This window comes from Mauremys reevesii, linkage group 3, assembly GCF_016161935.1.
Source record: "Mauremys reevesii isolate NIE-2019 linkage group 3, ASM1616193v1, whole genome shotgun sequence".
NCBI lineage: Eukaryota > Metazoa > Chordata > Testudines > Geoemydidae > Mauremys > Mauremys reevesii.
Window position 1 is genome coordinate 68,390,554 of NC_052625.1, and position 24,460 is coordinate 68,415,013.

The following is a 24,460-nucleotide window of genomic DNA, read 5'->3' on the forward strand; positions in this document are numbered from 1 at the left end:
GCAATATAAAGAGCCTGCAGACTCTAGTTATGCTGTGCTCTCAGTAACTCTGCATCCTGACCTAAACTTGGCTATTGAGGACAGCTTTCCTTTTAATTAGGCCAGTGTGGATTTTATGCAATTCTGGCAACAATCTTACTTGAGAGGACTTTGATGTTGCCAGATGAAAAATCTGCTAGAGACCATTGTTAGTCAACTGCAGTCTTGTCTTTTGGTCAACATGCCTGATGTTTTAGGCCCCAAGACCTAGGGCAGTGGCCTGCTAAATCTCTTTGTACACAGAAACGGCCTCTTGCACAGCATCTCTCATGATGGCTCCCTGAATGATCAAACACAGCCTCTTCCAGGGGATCAGGAGCGATTGTGACAGTGGTATCATAATAGATTCAAGCTCTGCCTCTTAATCTCCTCTGCAGTTCTCAGTGGTCTTTTAGCTGATCCAGTTCTATACTTAATATCCCTGATTAGTAGTGGTTGAGAATATTGCACTGCAGCCTTCACCTCTTCTTGTTGAAACTCCAACTGCTCCAGCTTCTATAACCTGGCCAGTTCATACCTATTGCTCCATCCTATGGGCATTGGGTTGCATAACACTGACTTTAATTTGGTTTTGCTCTAATTTCCTCTTTGCTTAGGGATGCACTTTTCCTTGAAAGAGAAGAAATTTAGATTATTACTGTCAGAATAAAGTTTAATAAGTCTATCCATGTTTGAATTAAGCTCTTGTTTAGATGGACATGGGGGAATTGAGTTATTGGCACAATAATAGTGGGGATTAAATGCAATCGGCCCAGAGAAAGGAGGTGCAGTTTATAAGGAGGTAAAGGCTTTTTCCTGCAGAGATTATAATTTATGCAGTAGAAAGGGTCCCTCCTGGGGAATTTATTATCCATTCAGAACTGCAGAATTTATATACAGTACAGAAGAGAGCTATGAACCCACACAACTGACACCTGATCCAAAGCCCATTGAAGTCAGTGAGAGCTTTTGCATTGGCTTCAATTGGCTTTGGATGAAATCCCTTGTCAACCACGTAAAAGTGGTTCAAGGGATTTTGCTCAAATGTTCCTGAATCAGTTACCCTGTGGACTGAAGAGCAGCTAGAAAATTTCAGCCTAGAAGGAGCGTTTTCCAGAAAATTATGAGCAGCTGAAAACAAGGAGTTATGCTAAAAGTCCTGAAGTAACTATGGCTGAAATGATTTCAACCAAATGTCTGCGCTAATAAGGGAAATATGGTGCTGCTATGTTACTCGCTGTTTCTGAAAGAGTTAGAGCTTGTCTATGTGGAGCATTAGGGCACAGCAAGCTGGGGTGAAATCCACTATGCACTAAGTCTGCTGCACACTAAGTTACCATGTGGACCCTGCTCTGAAAGTTTTGTAGAGTACTACTACTCCCATTTCAAACTCTCCCTACAGCCAAGCCCTTAGATGTTTATTAACATAAACAAACATAGCCAGTGCAACACAAAAAGAAATAAAGGAGGCCATTAAGACCCTGACCCTAAGGCCCTGCAGATGCTTCCAAGTGTGGGTTAAAGTAGGTTAACTTTAATGGCATGAGTGGTCTCATCGACTTTATCTGGACTACTCAGATGCTTAAAGTTGAGCATATGCATAAATCTACAGGATCTGGGCTTTTTATTCTAGCTACTATGCTCTTAGAATCTGAGTCAACTTTCTCATTGACTTAAACAAGGTTTGAATCAGATCCTTTACAGAACTTCTCCATTCTCTCCATGACTCTGCTTATGGAAGTAGATTTTTTTTTAATCAAGAAGGATTGTGCATGAATGTTCTCAGTCAAAATGTCTAATTTTAATAGATTTCCTGTCTACTGTGAGAGGTCAATAGGAATTGTAAAAGAAAGTATTGAAATCCTTGCCTTGTTTTTGTGGCTAACAATAACACTTCATGAGACACACACACATACACACCTTTCAACAAAATTAGGAAGAGGAGTAATTAAGATTACAAAAATATTTTTCCAACCAGCAAAACTTTACTGGTGGTTTAAACATAGTACTTTAATGATAGTTTTACCATACACATAAAAGTTATTGATTCAGCAAAATGTGGTTTATTTTGAAACCACTTATAAAATCATTCTCTGTGTGCCAACAGGAAAAAATTATTTTCTTTATACCACAGTTTCCAAAATGTCTTTAACCCAATTTTCAAAAAGGCACAAGAGAAAACAAAAATACAAGAAAGCAGTATCACAGACAGCACTTTTTTTTGGAAATTTCCCAGTGCAGAAACATAGCGTAATAGATAGTCCATGTCTTCATTGGTAGAGAAAAAAATTGTATCTACATTAATGAGGCTGCTCAGAGGATTGGATTTAAAAAAATATGAACACTAATCCAGAACAGCAAACAAAAACCCTCCTTTGAGGGAGAGATGGGAAATGACAACATACTTTCATTTTCCTACTTCTAGGGAAAGACTTTCAAAACAGCTCTGGGTACGATGTCCAAAAACTACATTCAGAGTAAAAGTATATAAACCACTACATTCAAAAGCATTAAGCATCTGTCTTAAACCCAAAAAGGTAAGGAAATTCAAAGTTAAGACTGTAACTCGATCCTTAACTCACACCTTTGTAGCCAGCACATATGGAATGACAGATCACCCACTGTTTAGAGACCACCGCAATGTAAAGTCAAAGGTAGAATTTCAACTTTAACTCTGAAAGCCTTTGCTCTTTAAGTTTTGAACCAGACCTGGAATTTTTAACATATTTGTTGGGGGTTTCTCTTTATTTTTATTCCTTTTTCCAGTAATCTGAATAAAGTCAAATAAAAAAGTGTAGAGGCTGTATGTTTTGAAATTGTTTTTCTTTTATGTTTTGGGCTCCTATAATTTTTCAGTGATCAGATTAAAAAATAAACTAATTATGGTGAAAACATGTTTTTTTTAATGCTATGATCTTATGCCAGGTCTCAGTACAGAGCAAACTTTTATAGCCCTTTAAAAAAGTTTACAATGGAGGCATTGACGACGAACCTTTAAGTATAGCTGGGAAAGTAGGTGTCTCTATAATATTACTCAGTAAGATGCTTGTGATTACAGCTCTCTATAGAGAGGGAAGGATTTTCCTCCATGTGATATTTCTGGCATAATTTGTGCTGAAAATTTTCCGGGGTCTGTTGAGCCATAACCACAGATCACTCCTCCAGTAACAAAATATTAATGATAGAACCATTTTTCAACTAGACTTTTAGAAGAGTGCTTGTTTTCTTAACAAGAACTATTTTTCTCTATGTTGCTTAATTTTCAATTACAGTTGAGAAAATAATTTTGGAAGTTAACTTATTCATGAATGTTGTCATACAGGAGGAAAACGTTACATTTCAGCAAAATCCCACTTAGTTCCAAGGGAATAGGTTTCATGAACTGTAGATTACTGATTTTCAGCAGGCAGTGTCAAGCCCTTTGATAAAGAAGAATAGTTTCAAAGTTTAAACAGCTATAAAATGTTTTTCGGTGATTCACTCAGCTCCAGGTGTCAGGCTTTGCTGCCACAGTTTCATCTTTAAAAATGTATTTGTAGAGCCTTCAATTTGAAATTCCACATCATACTAAAGATCACCCCTGTCTCCTAGCTGGTGTCACTCTTTCCGCAACATCTGTGCCATGCTCCTGCAGCAGCACCCTGGTGAGGGTAAGAATCAGAGTTCTGCTTCCAGCCAACTCTTAGGGATGGGGCCTAATGGACAAAGGTTTTAACTTGGATCCCCTGCATCACAACTTGCTGTGCTACCTCTAGAACATAGAGGTTAGTCAGACATCAATTTCTCATATAGTCAGAAACTGGAAAACAAGTTACAAGTGGAAGTAAAGAGGAAATGGACATGAAAATAAGGCATTATTGTAAGGTCAAAAAGAGTATGCAGTAAAATGTGAATATTTAGCTTTTTGCCAAGTATTTCTAGAAACCAATGTTCTTTTTTAACATTCACTTGGCCCTTGCTCAGGCAAAGTTCCTATGATCTAACATGGAATTTGCTTGAGTCCTTAATTCTTCTTATGCCAGTGTAAATCAGGAGCAGCTCCACTGCACTCAATGGATTTACACAAGTGTAAATCTGATGTAATTGAGAGAAGAATCAGCTCCACACTGAGGATTTCAGGATGTGGCTTCAAATCAATCTAGTAAAATAATAAAAAATTAGATTCACCCTATCTCTTTGTGTACATGTAAAACAAATAGCAGCAAAAATGTTGTGTTCTGGGCTGTTTGCACATCCCCATTCCTAAGTACTAAAATCATTTGTCATGGATGCACGGTGTGAGATTCTCACCCCTCTCTGGCCCCTGTACACTGGGTAAAATAGTGGCACCAGTGAAACAGAGGCTCTAACAACTTCATATCCAGTCAGGGGAAATTCCCCTACTGCAGGAGCTAACGAAAGCAGCTGCAAACTGTCCTCCAAGGGCACCCTGGAGGTGGTGGTGGGAGTGATGAAGCCGCAGTACTTAGTGCTCTGGATATTCTGGGAAGTGCTCCTGCCCATAGGTAGGCAGAGACAGGTGTGTCCATGCTGGGAGCCACTCTGCTTCCTGGAGCAGATCAGGATCAGGAGAACTCAATGGTGGCTTAAAGCTACCTTAATCCCATACTCACTGAGTGGTGAGTTCTGTGTTCTGCCTCTTAGAGGCCTTAGTTTTAAGGCTGGAAAGGACCATTATGGTCATCTAGTCTGACATCCAGCATAACACAGGTCTAGAGTGGTGTGAAAAACAGATTTTTTTTTGGTTTCTGGCAATTCCAAAAACCTGGGGGGAAAAGTCATTTTGTGTCAAACCAAAAACAAAAATGTTTGAAATTTTTGGTGAAGCAAAAAGTCAAAAGATCTTTTGTTTTTTATTCAGTTTGATTTCAACCATTTTAAAATGTTTTTGATTGTTTTTAAAATAAAAGTAAAGGGAATTTTGAATAAAGAAAAAGAGAAAAAAAATTGGCTGGAAAAGTTTGACCAGTCCTACAGGTCATAGATTTATCCCAGTTGTTCCTATATCTACCCCAAGAGCTTGTGGCTGAACAATTTATTCCACTTTGGACAAACATATAAAGTCCAGCGCATTTTCAGATATATGTATTGTAAAAAGGGCCAGATATAGTATCACTGAAAAATAATAGTGGAACAGGTTAACTTCACTCAAGTAGAATCAGTGACTGGGTTACTACGAGAAACAGATATACACGTGTCATTATTTCCATTCAAAATGTGTTCATAACAAATAAATAAATAAATAAAATAAAGCTTTGTTCAGCATGCTGTGGCATAGTCACAAACTGGGCAAACAAAGGGACAAAGCTGTGTGACTGGCATGGCATGTGCTAAAAAGGCACTGGGCAATAAGTGAAGAAAAACAGCCTCAGTGGGTCTGCTTGCAATGTTGTCAAAGAATAGCAGGGGAAAGCAGTTCAGTGAGGAATGAAATCATTACTCATGGTGGTGCTGGTGCTTACTGAAAGAAATGCTAATGGTACTAACTTCAGAGGGTTTCGTGGTTAGATTTCAGTTCAGATAAGGGCTCCAAAGTATGGTGGCTTCTCTGAAGCTTATGCATGTTATAATACTAAAAAATACAGACCAGTTTTTCAACTGGTATAGGTCGGCACTGAAGATATTGTAACTACACTGATCGTACCAGCTGAGAATCCAGCCCCATGTTCATGGAATACTAAGAATCAGCGCCTGATTTTTATTTACACCAAGGCATTTTAATACCATTCTGGCAAGCAGTGTAAAGTGGTCTTGGTTTACGTGAGCATCAGTCCCTCTGCATTTAAACACTCAAAGGTCAGAAACTCAAAATGGTTAAAGTTTTCAAAAGTAATTCTTAATTCTTCAGGATTGCACACACCATACAGCTATTGGTATCCATTTAAGAACACAAGCATTTCTATGCTAAGCTACACCTAACAAGAAATCAGGACTTGAAAATACTAAAAGCTACACCTAACAAGAAAAATACTATATATAGTATTTTCTAGTCCTGATTTCTTGTTAGGTGTAGCTTAGCATAGAAATGCTTGTGTTCTTAAATGGATACCAATAGCTGTATGGTGTGTGCAATATATATATATATATATATATATATATATATATATATATATATATATATATGTAAAATCATGTGGCCAAAGAAAGTTACTGTGAGAATGCACATATTTATTTAATAAATAAATATTTACATATTTAAATGTGTAAATATTTAATTTTCTGATTACTGAATGTTTAAACTTGTAACTCTAGTATTGTATAGAAATACATTAACAAATTTTAATTTATCTGGGTATTTTAAAAAGAAAGAAAGCTAAAAGTGGCATTAAATTACCTGCTAGGCACTTGGGACAAACCCCTATCTACAATGTTCAGTCATACTGTTTGTGCTATAGGTTTGTGGTAGATCTTTGGACTCAACTGCAAACTCACGGCTGCAGTGGGCACCTGAGCTGCTTCCCCCCTCTACAAATATGTGTTCCCTGGTGCATCTCTGTAGTCATATTTCCACTGGCTCTGCCTCTTCCTCTGCTCTTCCCCAGAACATCTCTGATTGCTCTTGCTTAGGGAGTCCTCACAAGAAGATTTACAGCTTGTAGGGAACATGGGCACAATATCTTTAGATTCCAACTGTCAGGACAACTTTAAAGAGGAAAAGGCCATTCCATCTGAATCACAAAAGGAGAGTGAGATAGACAAAATGGCTGCCATTACTGAGAAACACAGCATAGCAGCACAACTGAAGGCAGAGCAACATGCTGTTTAGAACTTACTAGGAGAAGTTGCTAGAGACATTAATTACCATTAATGGTACAATGACAGATGTGAAGACCACACTGCCTGAGCTGAATTTACAAGTAGCATTAACTGAGTTTAGAATTTCATATAGAGAAGATAAAATAATAATTACCTAAAAGCACCCCATAAAACATGCAATAATCAGAAAAAAATGGAAATGTCTTCAAAACTTGGGTGATTAACATATGAATTTTTGGCAAAGGAAAAACGAGAAGTATATTTGGAATCTCTACTACAGTGTTTTACATAAAATTGCTATAAGCTGTGCCAAATTTAGATGAGTCTAGTAACTGGGAAACTGGGAGAGCTCATAGACACTTAGCTCCAAAACCCACAGCAAATCAACCATTCCAGGCTTTAATTGCAACACTTTTGAGATTAACAGATAAAGATTTAACTTGGAGAAGACAGACACTGACATCAAAGAATAAACAATCAATAATATTGAAAGGAGGAAATGTAAGAACCTTCATAGATGTAACCAGAGAAATAGCAAATAGGAAAAGCTACTGATACGAGACCCCTTTTTGCACAGAAAAAAATGTGTGTCATGGCATCCTACAGCCTGCCACATTATTTTTTGCTGCAGGAAACATCACAAGAAAATGTGAAGAGCCAGAGGCAGCAGAGATATTACTGGGAAAGCTGGAAAGTGGGTTGCATTACAAGTTGGATTCAAATAAGGATGAATTCACTGAACTTGGATGGATACCATATGACTGCTACCTAGTAACAAAAATGGCTAATTGGAAAAAGACTTAGACAACTATGAAGGCTCTGGAGAAAAAGGGAGAGGAAGGAAAAAGACCTAAAGCACAATATGCAATAGAAGAGAGAGAGTTCCAGGTGAAGGACTGTTCCTGCAGTCACTGTATTAACTCCTTAATATTGTTATTATACTAGCACTTAGAGGCTCAAAACAAGACTGGAGCCCCATTGTACTAGGCAGTGTACAAACTACAAACACGCAGTCAGAGGTAGTCCCTGCTCCCAAAAACTTACAGTCGAAATAGACAAAGGTTAGGAGAGGAAATGTAAGCCCAGAAAGGTGATATGACTTGCCTAATTTCACACACAGCAGGTTGGTACTAGAGCCACCAGGTTCAGCCGATCTCCTGAGTTCAGGTCCAGTGCCTGATCCATTGGACCATGGTGCTGCTCAAGTGTAATTTAGACATTGGACGTCATTTTCAATAGCACCTAAGTCCCATTTTTAAAAGTGAATTAGGAATTGTAGAGCATAAGTTTAATTTACAGTCAATTTATTACAAATAATATAAATGGTGAAAGAAAAGAGGATTGGTGCACAAAGAGAAGGAAAAGCTACAGTTGCAATTAAGAACTCAGCCACCTGCTGTGATAGCAGTGCCATGATCATGCACTACTCTGAGAGCCCACTTGTATGCTCTCCCATTCACTCTCTGAAGGAATCCTGTGTTTATAGATGTGAACAACTGCTGTGCAGTCAGAGCTATGAACCTCTGTGTATTTCTAAGAATGTCACTATTAATATAAACTTAATTACTGAGGGAGTGAGCATCATTTTTCCTTTGGCTTCATAATTTGCCTTCTCCTCTCCTCCTTCTTCAGCAGGTGTGGCAATTGCTACCACCTGTTAGCTCCTTGCCAGAGGAGGGAGAATAAACATTCTACTAGCATCCAACTCCCAACATGGTGGCCTGAAGATTCCACCACTGGAGAAGTATTGCAGTATTTATATCATGTTACTTCGGAGGGGATCATGTAGGTTTTTACTGGAAAGAGGAGGCATGAAGATTCCATGCCTCAGTGTTATCTTCCTCAGTGTTATCTTCGATTGCCCAGGCAGTACAAGGGATCATGTCTCACTAGAGCCCAGGACTTGCAGCAGCCATCCATGTCTCTTCTTCCTCCCAGATTCTCAGCACCCTAAAGAGGGAGAGTCTGGGAAAGTGTCCTTGATTAAAGTATTGCTTGTGGGTAGTAGGATGTTGAGAGTTTATCCAAGGGTTGTTGGTTTTTCTGTTGTTGTTGGTAGGTTTGTTGTGTTGCTGTTTTCCCTGGAGATACTATTGCATCTGAAGGAAAAGGATATGGGGAAAAGAGAGAGAGTCCATTGGACACAGGAGGGTTGTGTATTAATCAGTTGCCTCCTCAAACCAGGAAATTGAGCTAGGACCTTTGAAAATCATCTGGCAGAGCTGAGAATAGGTGATGGTGCAAATAGGGGGTTGGTAGCTGAGATCACATTTTAGGAGAGATCACTTTGAAAAATAGCCCTAGATATGAGTTTGTGTTATTAAGATTATCTATGCATGGAAAAGAAAAGAAAGAAAGACCCTTGAAATATACAAAGCGATAGGTGTAACTGCAGATGAAAAGTGTTATCACAGCAGTATCTCACAGAAAACTAAGTAAGTGAACAATGACATTAAGAAAAACAGCTATATTTTATTTAAAACACTCATGTACTTGTTTTCAGGGAGTATTAAATATATGTAAAGTTGGTGGTTTTAACATTAAAGTGGATAGGGAAGGGTGTAAAATATAGGCCTAAAAGTTAGGACTTTTGAGACTAAATAAAATTTCAGACAACTACAACTTTAAATATGGAGCCATCATTGCTGTTTCCATATCTGGGTATTGATCCAAAATCCATTGAGATCAATGGGTTTTAGATCAGGCCCTTAATTATTTTTTTCCTCCTTAATTTCAACAGACAACTTTATACAGATTGTACTATTTTTTGCAGATGGTGTCTTATTGCAAAATAGAGCCCTAATTATTTGTCTAGGTGAACTTCAGTGGGGTTCAGGGTCTATCCGCCTACCGACATCTCATTGCAGGATCATGCCCATAGTATTTTGCTTCTATATTGTAGACACATCCTTCCCCATCCTATTAAATGTAGTGAAAGTGGATAAATGTGTACCCGGGTGGGTGCTTAAGTATTTGAAAAAATATAGGGTCATTTGGCTATAGATCGGAAAAAGTAGATTAATTCCAATTTTTTTAATGAGATAGTATTGAAAAACTATTCAGACAACAGTAGAAAAGACTAACAAGTAAATGAGAAATTGAAGAATTATGATTCACAAACCAGGATGATACAAATGCCCTCTAATAAAAGGCCTGAGAGAAATACATTGAGATACATTTGTTTCTTGTTTAAGGAGCAGTAGCACAGAAATGAAGCAACTGTTTCCAAATCCCCAGTTTTATCCTGGATTCCTTTTACCTTTGCTGGTCATATAAGGGTGAAATGTAATATTGCAACACCACAGAAAGATAACACAGGTATGTTTTCACTTCCTATTGAACAATAGCTTCTGGTATTACAGGTGGGAATCACTTGCAATGAATTACACACCGCATTCTCCAAGCTGAGAATGGAGTTGCTTTCTCCAGGTGAATAACTGCATAATTTACATCCACACTCTCAGCTTGACTCATTTTTGTTGTCTTTTTATGAATAAATGTTTGTTTAAGTGCACAGGGGGGAATCCAAACCAAGTGGCACAATCAAGTGTCACATTTCCTGAGTTATTTCAGGAGGAAAACAATTTCAGAAAAAATTGAAACGTATCATTTCAGCATTTTTACAATGACATCATTTAGAAACTTTTTGAAATTTCATTACAAAAAATTAAAAGGAGTAAAAAAAAAAGGTTGAAAATGTAACATTTCATTAGGGGTTGAATAACACATTTTGTCTGACAAAACATTTTTTTAAATTTTTCAACTCCCTTGTGTCACAGTGTAACCCACTCACCTTCTGGGTGTGGTGTTCTATCCCATCTAGTGGCACCGAGACCACTTAGAAAGCGAGATAAAATGAGTTTGCTCTACAGCTTTAGCTAACAGCCAGTTGGCTTTTAGCTCATGTTGTAGAGGCTCATGCACTAAGCTCTGGAGGTCCTTGATTCAATCCTGCCCGCTAACAACTAAGGTCTATCAGCATTACAAGAGCACTGGCCCTTTAAGGTACCCAGCCTACCAGTAACAGGCTCCATTGAAGTTAATGAGCCAATCTGGGTCTACCTGGAGATAGTTAACTGCCACAGGGTATGTTTACAGTACAATAAAAGACCCATGACACATTGGCAGGGCATGGATCAGCTGACTCTATCTTCCAGGGCTACTGAATTGCAGTGTAGATATTTGGGCTCAGGCTGGAGCCCAGACTCTGAGACCCCATGAGGGGCATGGGTCTCAGAGCCGGGTGCCAGACTAAGCCTGAATTTCTACACTGCTATTTTAGCCTCACAGCCCAAGCCTTATGAGCCCTAGTCGATTGCCCTGGACTCTGTGACTCAGTGCTGAGGGATCTTTATTGAAGTGTGATGTACTTTAAGTGGCTGGAAGGCAGTTAATTAAGAAAGGAGCACCTGGGCCTAATAAAAGGGTTAGGGCTCAGGTGGAAAGCTTCTGAGGAGAAAGGAAACTCAAGAGGAGGAGACCTGAGCCCAGTTTTTTAGGATCCTCCTGTGGGCTCTCAGCCTAAGCATCCCATGGCAATGTGGCGGCATCAGTAGCCTAAATCCCTCATAGTTTCAGGTTCCAACCTTGCAGGTTCTAAAAGCTAAATTGCTACTTGCAACACTCCATTTCTCAGCTGACAATTATATCCTTGAGAGGATCGATCTCAGAGTAATAATCAAGCGCCATTAAATAGTCTTGTTTCTCTCTTGTTATACACTAGCCTTCATCCAATATCAGGCTGGAAGTCCAGGGGTCCAAAACACGTCCTTCTCCTGGTTGTGTAAGTATTTATTATAGAGTTCAAACTCATTCAAAAAGGGTTTGATTTCAGCCTACAATATACATATCTAATCTCTTTTTTTACTGTATGTGGGGTACTGGCCTCAATTTTTGTGGTCACAAGTATCATCTACCAAATATGTGCCCGTATTTCTGCACATGCAAAAGGAACTGGATGCAGAAGTGGGAGGTACTTGCACCTCTATCTATGCAATTTTCATTCACATTCACACACAGTACAAGTTGTACCTTTTAAAAGGGTGTCCACCTGTCTGAGAATTTGCTCCTCTATTTCTGTAAATGCTGCAGCAGTCATTGAAAACATTTTGAGTGGAAATTAAGGATTTAAGGAAGATGTTTTCTAGACAGTCTTAAGTCTGACTTGATCATATGTTGTCCCTGAACACTGAAGATCTCACATACAAATACTATAATGAGGCATTCTTTTACAAACTGCATATTTCTACTGGGCCAGTGAAAGACGCTTGATGCAGAAGCTCCAGGCTATCCTTCCTGTAACAGAGCTGCGCCTTACCCTTTCTCACTGGCATTGCATTGAGTTTTGATCCTCCCCACTCCAAAAAAAGGATCCTGTTGTTCCATGCCTTATTACTGGGTGCGAGTTAACAAGTGCTTTCCACTATATAATGGCTTTGCCTTGATATGACTGCCACTCCTAGACGGTGCTCTCATCTGTCACCAGCCACACTGGGCAGATATCTTATATGGTACCTCACAAATCCACAAAGCAACATGCTGTTGAACACTGTCTGGTTTAGCTTGGAACAGTATCACAAATTCACAGGCGTCAGAGAGAGAAAAGACCTGTTAGGTCATTTAGTCCATTTTGCTATCCCTTCAAATGGCATTTATTAGAGATTGTGAAGACTAGTTTTAAGTGCCCTAAGCAATGGGTTTTAACAGCTTCCCTTGAGAGAGTACTTTGTAGCCTAATAGAGCTCACACTCTTCTTACATTTTCCATTTTAATTTCATCCCACTGCTCCTGACTACACAGCCTTTCAGTATCTTACTTTGTTCATTCTGCTTCCCTGGGGAGTTATTGATTGTTTCGATGTTTTAATACAGGCTTATGCCTGAGTATTATCTGTAGCTGATATTTATTTATGGGGGGAGACATTTCTCATCATTCAGAGCCCACAAGCTGGGCACATTGTAGCCTATGTAACAACATGAACTTATCACTGTTACCCATATTCTTCCTTCCCCCAGTTCCCTTCTACTGCATGTCAAACTCATTTGTAGATTGTCTTAAGTTAAACTGCACACACTCCTCAGGGCAGGGAAAGTGATTCTCCATTACTGGGAATCTTCAAATCAAGATTTGGTTGCATTTCTAAGAACTATGTGCTAGTTCATTCACAAGTTACTGCGGGATTTGAGACAGAAATCACTGGATGAAGTTTTATAGCCCGTGTTATAAAGGATGTTAGACTAGATGATCATAATTGTCCCTTTGAGTCTTAATATCTCCGCATCTCATTAATATAGCACCTAACACAATGGGGCTGATTGGGTGTTGCTGTAGTATTAATGTATAATAATGGAATTAACAAATAAATAATAAAAATAACCTTCATTTCAGTCAGGCATTCCATAAGAACTTGATCCTGTTATTGCAGAGAACCTTCTAGAACAATTATTATTCCAAATTACAAGCTATGCCACTAACATCTCCCCCAAGTACAGTCCAGTAAGCTGTTTTCTGTGTGCAGTTTTATTTATCAAAAGCCATCTTGAAACAGAAAAGGCAATTGCTAATTTGAGAATAAAAAGATGTCTTTGATAGAATTCAGTTGAAAACTGTAGTACTAATACTAAGTCAGCACTGATACGTATCTGCATCTTGCCTGGTTTTCCAACAGCCATCATTAAATTCCTGTTCCAGTTGGCTTTATGACTTACTCCATCACAACTTATATCGTGACATTGTTTGGTTTTGCCTTGAGTGATGCTGATCCTTTAAATTTTAGCGTGAACACCATCAGCCATGTGGAGGTCAGCTCCAAAAGACACTTACCCAGCAGGACCCAAGTCCAGGAAATAAATCCCTGTAGTCAGCCATAGTTTTTGTTTGTTTGTTTGTTTTCCCCAAATGTCAGACATGTGGATACATTGTGCAATTTAACCAGTTCAGTATGAGTTATTTTATAGATTGCTTCTTCCACATTTACTGAAATTAGACCCACTTCCACACAGATGAGAGGAATGACTTCTGCATCCTTTCCCTTACTTGAAAGTATAGACGTTTCTCCTTAACCTTGCCTATAGCTGTGTGTGCATTGGCTTTTGAGGACTTTAAATAAAAGAATCATCATATAATTTTAGTCTGACTCGAAGATGCTATAAATCCAGATTTCTATCCAGGATTCTTTTGCATTAATCTTGGTAGGTGATTTGGTTGCATATAGAACCTCAGTTCATTTGGCAGAGGATTTCCTTCACCAGGTGCTTGTCGCTGTCATGTTTAGTTTTATTAACCAGTTTTCCTGTGGTTTTCACTGACCAATGTGATATATTACCCTCACGGTGGGGACATCAGGTGAACTATCATCTTCATCTTCACCTATATTTACCTAATTTTGCTGCTTTTTCTAGGGACAGGTTTTTCAAGATTTGTGCACTTTCTATATTTTCTACAGACCTGACCATATGCAAGCTTCTTCTGACTTTCTAGCATGCTTGCTACTGCAGTAATGGTAAACAAGTCATGAGGCAGGACTGCCTCTGTTTTTAAATGCTTTTTCTTCTTTGTTCCTTTTTTGGAGAGGGAAGGGATAAGAATTTTACTCTGTCTTGAACAACTTTATTTCTGTAATTTCACTGACTTTTCCAGGTAAAATTTTTGCATGTTAAAATCTAGTGTGGATGCCCAACATCTTAGCCTTGGTACCCTTATCTTTGAAATAGATGAAAAGAAGTTACAGTGATAGTTTACTGATGATTAGGTCAAGGGCTAGTAACTGTTCATTGGTTCTAAAAGCTTACTACGGTGCAATACTGTGCCATGTTCCTCTAGAGCAGTGATACTCAGACCTCAGTGGTTCAGGAGCCAAATTAGTGATCAGCATTACCCAAAAGAGCCACAGTAGTGTGAATTTCATTGTTTCATTTACTATATATAATTCTCACACAGCAAAAGGACGGACCAAATTTGATATTATTTTATCAAATACAATTGGTTAATAACATAGTAAAAGCATCCGGATTGGTTAACAACTTAGATTGATTAATAATTAGCTCATACTATGTTTTAATATCATGCGCTGCAAAGAGCCACAGGAGCCACATTAAAGAGCCACTTGCAGCTCTTGAGCCTCAGTCTGAGTATCACAGCTCTACAGTATTGTTCTCTGAGAAAATTCTCCACCCACGTGATCAAAGAGGTCAACAGTTTTTCAAGAGTGCACAGATCAGGCAGCTGGAGTATATTAATGGAACAAGAGAGATACTGCAGCTCTGGAGGTGACTTTGTGGTCATCTACCTAGTTATTCTCAGTCCAAACCTGTCCATATAGGATTGTGGCCCCATTGTGGTAAACACTGTACTGCCTACATGGTTCTTGCCACAGAGAGTTTACAAGCTAGGTATGTGACAAGAGACATTTGGTAGATGTAACAGATAGATGAGGGTGCGTTGAGGGAGGTCGCACAATGTAGCAGTGAGATGATTATGATTAGCTTAAGAAACAGAAGTCAGAGCATAGCAGCTGACTAGCAATTGTTCTGTCTTCACTTTTTTCTGAAATAGTGATCAAGGGGTTCTGTCTTTCATCAAACACATAAGGCCAGAGTCTACTATGTGTATTCCTGCTGAGCAGTGTCTTACTCTGCAATTAGTCCTAACTGAAGTCAAAGGGACTATATGAAGAGTAAATATGATTCAACAGAGTAGGGTGGACAAGAGTATGGGTTGACTGGGCATATTTTTTGTGTGCCTCAAAGGTCTGTACCATCCCGACTTTGAAATCCTTTTTTCAGCTCAGTTGCAATTTTCTATTCTTCCCACTGTAGCAATAATAATAATTCATGTTTTCTAAAATCCCATTAAGAGCTGGGTTTCCTCTGCTCTCCATGGAGGATGGGACTGGAATGTCACCACTTCCCACCCTTGCTTTTTTACCGTGAGACCAGGCTTTCTTTGCTTTCTCTGAATATTAAGGACTGAAGCTAATTAAATAGTACATGTTGTTTTTTGTGGTTTGGAGTCTTAAAATAGCAACAAACTTTAATCAGCCCAATGTGCTAACACAACAATCTTTGTGATCTACATACATGCATAAAAACGTCTGGAGGGTAAATCCCACAATTTGCAAAACATCTAATGTCCTCTAGGCAGCCCCCACACAATTGAGGACAGTATGCAATGTTGTAAACAATCACTGTTGCCATTGTACAGCAAAAAGTTCATTTCCAGCCTCCCCAAAATCATAATCTAATCAAGAAATGGCCTCCATTAACTTCCAAAGTAATTTTGAAGGAGTGATATCCTATATTATTGACCTATAACAATTTTTGTCCATGTTCTCATCACATTAAAGAATACCAGTTAGATTATACTTAATTATAAAGAGCTGCTTGATTGGGTATTGTTTCTTTGAATGAACTGACAGCAGTGGGAGAAAGTCAATTTGCCAGCTTGTTGCTGAGAGTGGTGATATCAAGAGGGGAACCATTGGAAGAACTTTTCCTGATTATGGACCGATAAGGGGCTAAAATGCTGTGAATGTTACTGTGTGCTTAAGAGAAATAAATATAAGGAGGCTGGGACAAGTAAGAGCTGCTGCTAAACTGAATCCAGAAGTCTGTGGTGAATTATACTTTGAAACTGAAGACCTAAAAATGTGCAATATGTCTCAGTTACAAACTTTCTGACAGATGTTGATGTACTAAAAACATTAAAACAAGATGGAAACTTTGCTTCAAGAGCAAATGAACAATTACTATACTTTAGCTTCACTGTGGGGTGAGATCGAGTAAATCTTATTCAACATTGCCTGGGTTGCTCTCAATCAGGGATCAGCAACCTTTGGCACGCGGCTCCCACTGGCTGCGGTTCTACCACTCCAGGCCAATAGGGACTGCGGGAAGCAGCGTGGGCCGAGGGATGTGCTGGCCACTGCTTCCTGCAGCCCCCATTGGCCTGAAGCGGCGAACCATGGACAGTGGGAGCCATGATTGGCCAAACCTGGGGATGCGGCAGGTAAACAAACCAGCCCGGCCCTCCAGGGTACTTACCCTGACAAGCCACATGCCAAAGATTGCTGATGTCTGCTCTCAATAAACAACCCTATACAGTTGCATAACAACCTAAAGAAGAAATATAACTCAGAGTTATCTTTTCTTGATGATTAAATTAAAGGCCTTTAAGGCATTGCTTTTGTAATTAGATTTGTGTCCCAGTCCCTAGTTTAGAGACAGTTTTCCTCAGCTTTCATTAATTTTTTTTCTCCCTACCATTTGTGGTTTGGAAGAAAATCACCAGAAGATAACTTGGGTGGAACCTATGCAGTGACACCTGCCTGAGTCTGTAAACAGCCTGAAATAATACCTGAACTACCCCTTTCATTGTAACTCTATCTGAAGGAGGGTAATGGCATATGTGTGGGTCCTATGTTTGGTTTAGTTTAGGGTCCCAAATTGTCTTTGGCCTTGTGTGCATCCATTCGTACCTGACCTATAAATGCTACGTATTCTACCAAAAATGTGTGACCATCCAAGACATATAGACTAAAGGCCACAGCTACTGGCTGTGCAGGTGGCCAACCTACCACAAGCCCTGATTCTGCAAGGCCCATTGAAATAAAAGGTGTAAGCAGGTGTTTAAGTCCTTTACTGGATTGGGGCCATAGTAAGGACAATCTGCTGCATACATTATAAACATAAAAGAAAAAAAACCAGCTAGGGATGCATAAAGCAGGTAAACAAGAAGAGCCCATCACACTACCTGCAAGTGGCCACATCTTTCTCTGGCACTGCAGCTATCCATGCCCCTGGTGGGTGTGGGGATTTTCCTAGTGGAACTCTGAAGTTTGGTAAGGGAAAATTGCTCTCCACTTTGGGATTAAATGGAGCCTATTACATGAAAGAGCAAAAGATTATAACAACGTGAAAATTAAACATCCATTTCTTTTACAAAATGTAAGGGGTATGTATTAAAAACATAGCTGCCATTAAAATTATTCTTCAGCACTGAAAATATTCATTCCAATTAAATGTTGATTACAGGGTATATTCCATCCTCATTACGTTCATATTTGAAAGAGTATTTACATCAAAACATAATAATGTTAAATTCGTTCCTTAGGATATAAGATACTGTAAATAATTTCCTAAATTAAAACCTCTAAGAAATCATTACCTATTTTGTAACTGCAAGTTTAATAGGCAATATGAATTCATGTGTTGTGGAGTTGCATATTTTTATGCAAATTGGGTATTCCAAATAAGCTGTCTTTCATTTCTTAGTTTTTATTTGTATTTGCATTTTAGCCAGCTTAATAAAATCTTCTTAAAACTAAACTGCAGAGGTTAGACCAGTAATACATTTCATCATTTAACCAGATTAAGTGGAGTTCCTAAAGTGGGATCATTTTCTTGTAACTGAAAAATGCTATAATCAATTCCATTATACTAAAAATGCATCTGAACCAAAAGTGCACTTCTTTTTAGAGGCTGAAAAATAACAAACCAATTAGCAATATTGATATTGGTCTTGGGTGTTCACTGTCTACAGGGAGTGAGATGGTTGCATAGGTCAACTCCTGATTGTGGCTCTAGCTATGGGGGGTGGGGGTGGTGAAGAGAAGGCTTTGCTGTCTAATACACTGTATGTGTGGAGTGTTGTGAACTTGTGATATCTCCTGATATCAGTGGAACAACTCTCCACGCCGGTACTTTTTTCATACCAATGATTACAAAACAGGCAGTTTCAAGCGGTTTTCTATTTGTCCTAGCCCAGCCATGCCTCCACTGCTGCTACCAGTGCTATTCCAGCTACATTGCTATTTATACTTGTGCTAGCTCTATGTATACACAAGCAAGGGAAGTAGTAGTGTAGACATAGTCTCAGAAATACTAGGCACAGTTTCTAGGGGTATGTCCACATTACCCGCTTGATTGGTGGGTAGCAATGGATCTATTGGGGATCAAATTATCGTGTCTCATCTAGACACGATAAATCGATCCCCGAATTCTCTGCCATCAACTCTGAAACTCCACCAGGACAAGAGGCGGAAGCAGAGTCGAAGGGGGAGCCGGGGCCGTTGATCCCACACCGTAAGGACGGGAGGTAAGTCAATCTAAGATACGTCAACTTTAGCTATGCTATTCTCATAGCTGAAGTTGCGTATCTTAGATTGATTTCCCGCCCCCCGCCAGTGTAGACCAGGCCTAGGACCCTGATCCAAAGCCCATTGAAGTCAATGGAGAGATTCCCACTGACTACCAGGGCTTTTGAATCAGGCCCCATGGCAGGAGTTGCAGAGAAATGTCATACACCAGTAGTTGAAAGAATGTGGGACTGGGCAGGGAAGACACCATTGCTAAAAGAGCAGAGGGAGCTTTGAAGATGGAAAGAAGCACTAGGAGCCCAATTCTCATTTACACAAAGGCTGTTTTATAGTGCTCTGGTGGTATAAAAGGGCCTTAACGTGTGTAAATTATACTTCTGCTCACTTTCAGGTGCTGTTACACTGCCTTAGTGGTGTAAATGGGTCTTTGTATACATGAGAATGACACCTTTTATCTGATATTACATTCACTGTTAAGTAATGTATTAAAATAAGCATTGTTCTCTTTCTGCACAGGGAATGCTGGGCTCATTTTAAGATGTACAAAGCAGGTACTGTACCAACACATTAGATAATGCTGGTCATGTAAGGAAGAGAACATTTTCTCCACTTAATCTTTGAATGAATAAGTATGATACATTTCTAGTTCAAGGCTGAGAAATTAATTTAGTTGATAGTGGATTATTCCTCCAGAGCTAGTCCTCGGGCACTGTGACTATTTTAGACAGTGCTTATATGTAGGATTATAATTCAAATTCACAAACAAATTAATAGTCTAACTGAAAGCTCTTTAATCTTAATAATTCATTATATGAAGGATACTGCACAGGTTATGATGAATGGATAAACCCTGTTTTGTGTATATGGCCGAATGGCTGCTACACAAACTGATAAACAATTAAAGATTAGAGCAGAGATTTACAAAGCCACCAGTGGGATTTAGAGTCACAGTTCCCAAAGAAATTAATAGAAGTTGGATGTTTAAACCCTGTAGGTGGATTTGAAAATACCAGTTTTGGACACTCAAATAAATAAAACATAGCTGATTTAATGTTTGGCCAGAAGCAAACTCCTGAAAACTAATCCAGTATGTGTGTGTCTATATGCAAAGACCTTGTTAGGTATGTATGGATAGATGACCTGTGTCATTTGTCTTAATAGTAAGAGTTGACGATTTGTATTCCTTTAAGATTAATATATAAATGCTATTTATGGTACATATTAATTGTTTTAAATTTTAAATATAGGCAGATATAAGGATGTGCACTGTTTCTTTAATACTGTAACAAAGCCAGGCAGGCAGGTTCTAAACAGGGGAGCAGAGATACAGAAAATTTCTCAGGGATAAGATGGTTTTCCTTACTCTGATAAAGATGCAGTTTTTTTTGTTGTTTGTTTTTGTTTTGTTTACTGTTGGAAGAGCGACTCTTCCCCATTGTCACACACCAGATCCCTTTCCATAACTTTCACAACATGGTTGTGGCACTACTGTATTTTTAAGCATATATTCGCAGCTTTCAGTGTCAAGGATATTAACTCTTTCTTATGCAACACCAATATGTAGGCAAGATTTAAGCATATGCATATTTCCATGTGGATATTGAAAGTAGACACAGGAAGCTTTCTTTATTATCCCATAACTGTATGGACAACTTAATTTTTGGAATATTCAGGCATTAATATTGAAATGGACTTAATCTTCAGCTGCTGCTATGAATCATGCTCAGTTTATTTTTTCTTTTAAACTTTATTTTTAAATACATTTTCCATCAGCCTCCGAGAGGAAGAAAGTTTTTTGGTTATAACAGAGAGCTCAGTTCTACAGCACTTGCTCAGGTGAGTCACCTCCATGAAGTTGCCCTGAAGGGCTACAGCTTGCAGTTCAAAGTCCTTACACAATGAAGGTCAAATTCTCAGCCCTTCTGCAAGGCATGCATGAATGGACCTTGTGCAGGGGACCTGGCTAGGATTGAGGGATTAAGTCCACCCACCCCCAGAGCAGAAGCCCTTCACCATCCTGCCTCCAAACTCCATATCTTTGCTGCCACAGGGAGAATCTCTGCAGGGCATATAGGGTAGAGAGACCCAAGAGGCAAATCTCTGCTGTCTGCTCTCCTTCATGCTAGCAGCAGAACCAAGGCATAGCTGTTGCTTTTCAAGACTTGTGATTGCAAAACGAGGACAGGGCAGAATTAGTCCCTTTAAGGACTTGGTGTGCAAATCCTTATAGTTCCTGTTGGGTTCTGGGGAGGTGGGCGGGCATAAGCTTATGAGGAGGATCCACTGAGCCCGGGAACTCAAATGATTACAGGGGACAACAGAAAATATAACAAGGGCAGGTATGAAGGTCAAAGGGTCAAAACAAGGGATCCTGAAGGGGACACCGAGCAGAGAGTCCAAAACAGCACCCACGGCTCCTCAAAGGTGTCAAGGGAGACAGCAGTGGCCGCCCAGAGGAACTCTGCCTGGATGCGTGAATGGAGGGAGGATCGGAAATAGGCCCCACAGTTGCAGAGAACCCTCCCAGGCAACATCCTCTCCCTGGTGGTATAGACAGCCACCTTGGCCATAGCTAGGAGGAAGTTGATGAGGAGGTCCTGCGACTTTGTGGGGCCATGGATAGCGTGTGCATATATAAGGAGGTGGGGGGAGAAGTGCAGCCAAAGAGGTCCAGGAGGAGACGGAGAAGGGTCTGCAACCTGGTCCACTCCATGTAAATGTGTGCCAGGGTCTCCCTCATGCTTCAGAAAGGACAGGCTTTGGGGACAGGAGTGAACCATGCCAAATACACACCCATGCTCATGGCTCCATGGAGGAGCTGCCAGCTGATTTCCCTGGAAGGCTGCGGGAGTAGGGTGGAATATAGGCTGGCCCACCCTCGACAGATGACATTAGGTCCCACCATTTGGTATAGGGCCAGGACACGGAGGAAATGGAGAGTATGGAGAACGAGCATGTACAGCTGTGCCCTTGGTGCAGTTTGAAAGTGAACCGGCTGCAGGTCATGCAGTCAGCTCAAGGTATAAGGGTGGGGCGGCCGAGGAGGCTTACGGAACAGGGGCCTGATGAAGAGATCAGGAGGGCCTGGGGTGTGGCGTGGGAGCACCCTCCCTCAGGACCTGCTTGAGGTAAGCTCAAGAGGCGGGCAAACAAGGCTGCCTTCACCTCTTGAAGTATGCACCAAGGAGAGCCCCATATGCTGAGCAAGCATCAGGGGATTCACCCAGTCTCCCCAGTCATAGTCCAGGAGGTCTCTGATCCTGGTGACTCCTGCCAGGACCAACCTATGGCACACCGAGGGGCACTCCGCCACCTGCATACCAAGTTGGGGCTTGTGCAGCAGGGGCTCTGCGAGGAGATCTACCCCCTCGGTGGCCGCCATGGACCTGGTTGCCAAGACCAGTTTCCAGGTACAGAGGAGGTTCTGGTAGAAGACTGGCAGCTCAGAGAGGTCTCGCAGAAGAGCTCTTGGATGGAGATAAAAGAGCTGCTGGTCATGTCGGAGCCCTTGGAAGCAGCACAGGAAGGCATGCACCAGCGTACTCCATGCCAGACTAGCTGCACCATAAAAAATCTCTGTAGGGCCTGGAGGCAGAAGACATGGACCTGAGAGTGAAGGCAGATCAGGCCCTGTCCTCCATCCTCCAAGGGGAGACTCTAGACCCCCGCAGAGACCCAGTGCAGTCCTGGCCAGAAGAACTCCAAAACCACCTTCTGGAGGTATGCCAGGAAACCCAGGGCAGGGATCAGGGTATTGAGCCAGTGCCAGAGCATGGACAGGACCAGCTGGTTAAGCACCAGTGCTCTCCCTCCCAGGGAGAGGCACCGGAGCAGTCCCGTCCATCTCTGCAGCCACTTACCCACCCTGCCCTCCAAATCCTGCCAGTTCTCCCATGGAGAAGGATGCATGGCAGAAAAGTACCGTAGATGCTGAGCTAGAGCAGTGGTCCCACGCTCCACTGGATGGCTTGAAGTGCAAGTGGGAGGGAGCTCATCTGCCACCCATCCCTGACCATCTGGCCAGAGCTCTTGACCCAGTTGTATTGATGATGATAATAATAATAATCAAGCCTTGCAAGTGGACATGAAAATTACCAGCTCCCACCTTGCCAGCCCTTTACTATGATGGTGATTATAATACAAGCTTCTTCCAAGAGGGAGGGTGGCTTTGTGGTCAAGATACCTAACTGGGACTCAAGAAATCTGGGCACAATTTCCTGCTCTGCCACAGACTTCCTTTGTGACCTTGGACAAATCACTTAACTAGAGTAAAGAGAAATTATTTATTTGTAAAATGATAATGAGCACACTTTTCTCCCATTGTTTCTGTTTAGACTGCATGCTCTTCATATCAGGGCTCTGTTTTCCTAGATATATATACAGTGCAGCCCTGCGTGGATACACAAATGTGGGTCCACATCCGATCCACATCTGCCAGGATCAAGCCAGGATCTCCTAGCCGTCTTTTACCTGTATCCGCAGCTGAACCCGCAGGAGGAAGCCGTATCACAAGGGTTAGTGATGGGGGTGGGGTGGAGTGTCTTGCAGGGAAGATGCAAGGGTGGGAACTGGAGGTAAGGGGTGATGCGGCAGTGGGGTCTGAAGGAGAAGAGGGGCGCAGAGGAGGGTCTGGGAGGAAGGGGCACATCGAACATTGCTCCTGTTTGTTCATGAGCAACAGCACATGGCAGCAGCAGTGTGTGTTGCATCACATTGGGGCAGAGGGGTGGGGTGCTGGGGCTCTGCCCACTCCAATCCCAGTGGCTGGGGATGGGCCCTGCTGCCCAGGAGCCTTCAGTCTGGGCCTGGTACTGGGAGTGGGGCCAGTGCTGCTAGGCCAGGCCATTGTGGGGATGCTGGCGCTGCCCGAGGGGCCCAAGCTGCTGGACTGGACGGGAAGCAGCACGGAGCGCAGGTGCTGGACAGCCTCAGCTCTGACCTGCCACTAAGCCCAGGCCCCTGGCTGCTCCCGCACTCCAGGAACATGGGTAAACAGTATTTTGCAAGGCTGCTCAGTCATCAAATCTTGGAGTAAATGGTTCATCAGAAAAGGATTATTACCCTCAAACTGCATGATTAACAATTGAGTTGCTTACAACATTTTAAATCCTTCAGCAATATGAGATGTAAGTGGATATTTTTATCCTCCTGTGAGGTGTCAAGTATTGGCCATTACTAGTAGCTCCATAGTACACTTATTGCCTAGTTATTTGATTTAGTATAACAAATCATATGTCCTACTGGTGTGTTGTTGTTGGGTGTATACATGTTTTTGTGGTTTTGTTATGTTTTGGGGTTTTTTTTTAATCATTTGTAAACCTGTCCACTATAAACTGAACTAAGACTAACTGTCAAGTAATGTACAAGTAATGTACAAGTAATCCCTTATGCCACCTAATATCCCATCTGATATATATTTTTAATTTTCCTGTATCTACAAATAATCGAACAGGTAGGTTAGATATCTTAGCTCTACCTTTTGGTCCATATCTACATTCTCGTTAAAGGCATAAAGAAGTCTGCAAACTGTTTCATGCCAGAGTGTATGCACGTTATGCAAAAGCAATATAATGCTAGCTTGTCATTTAACAC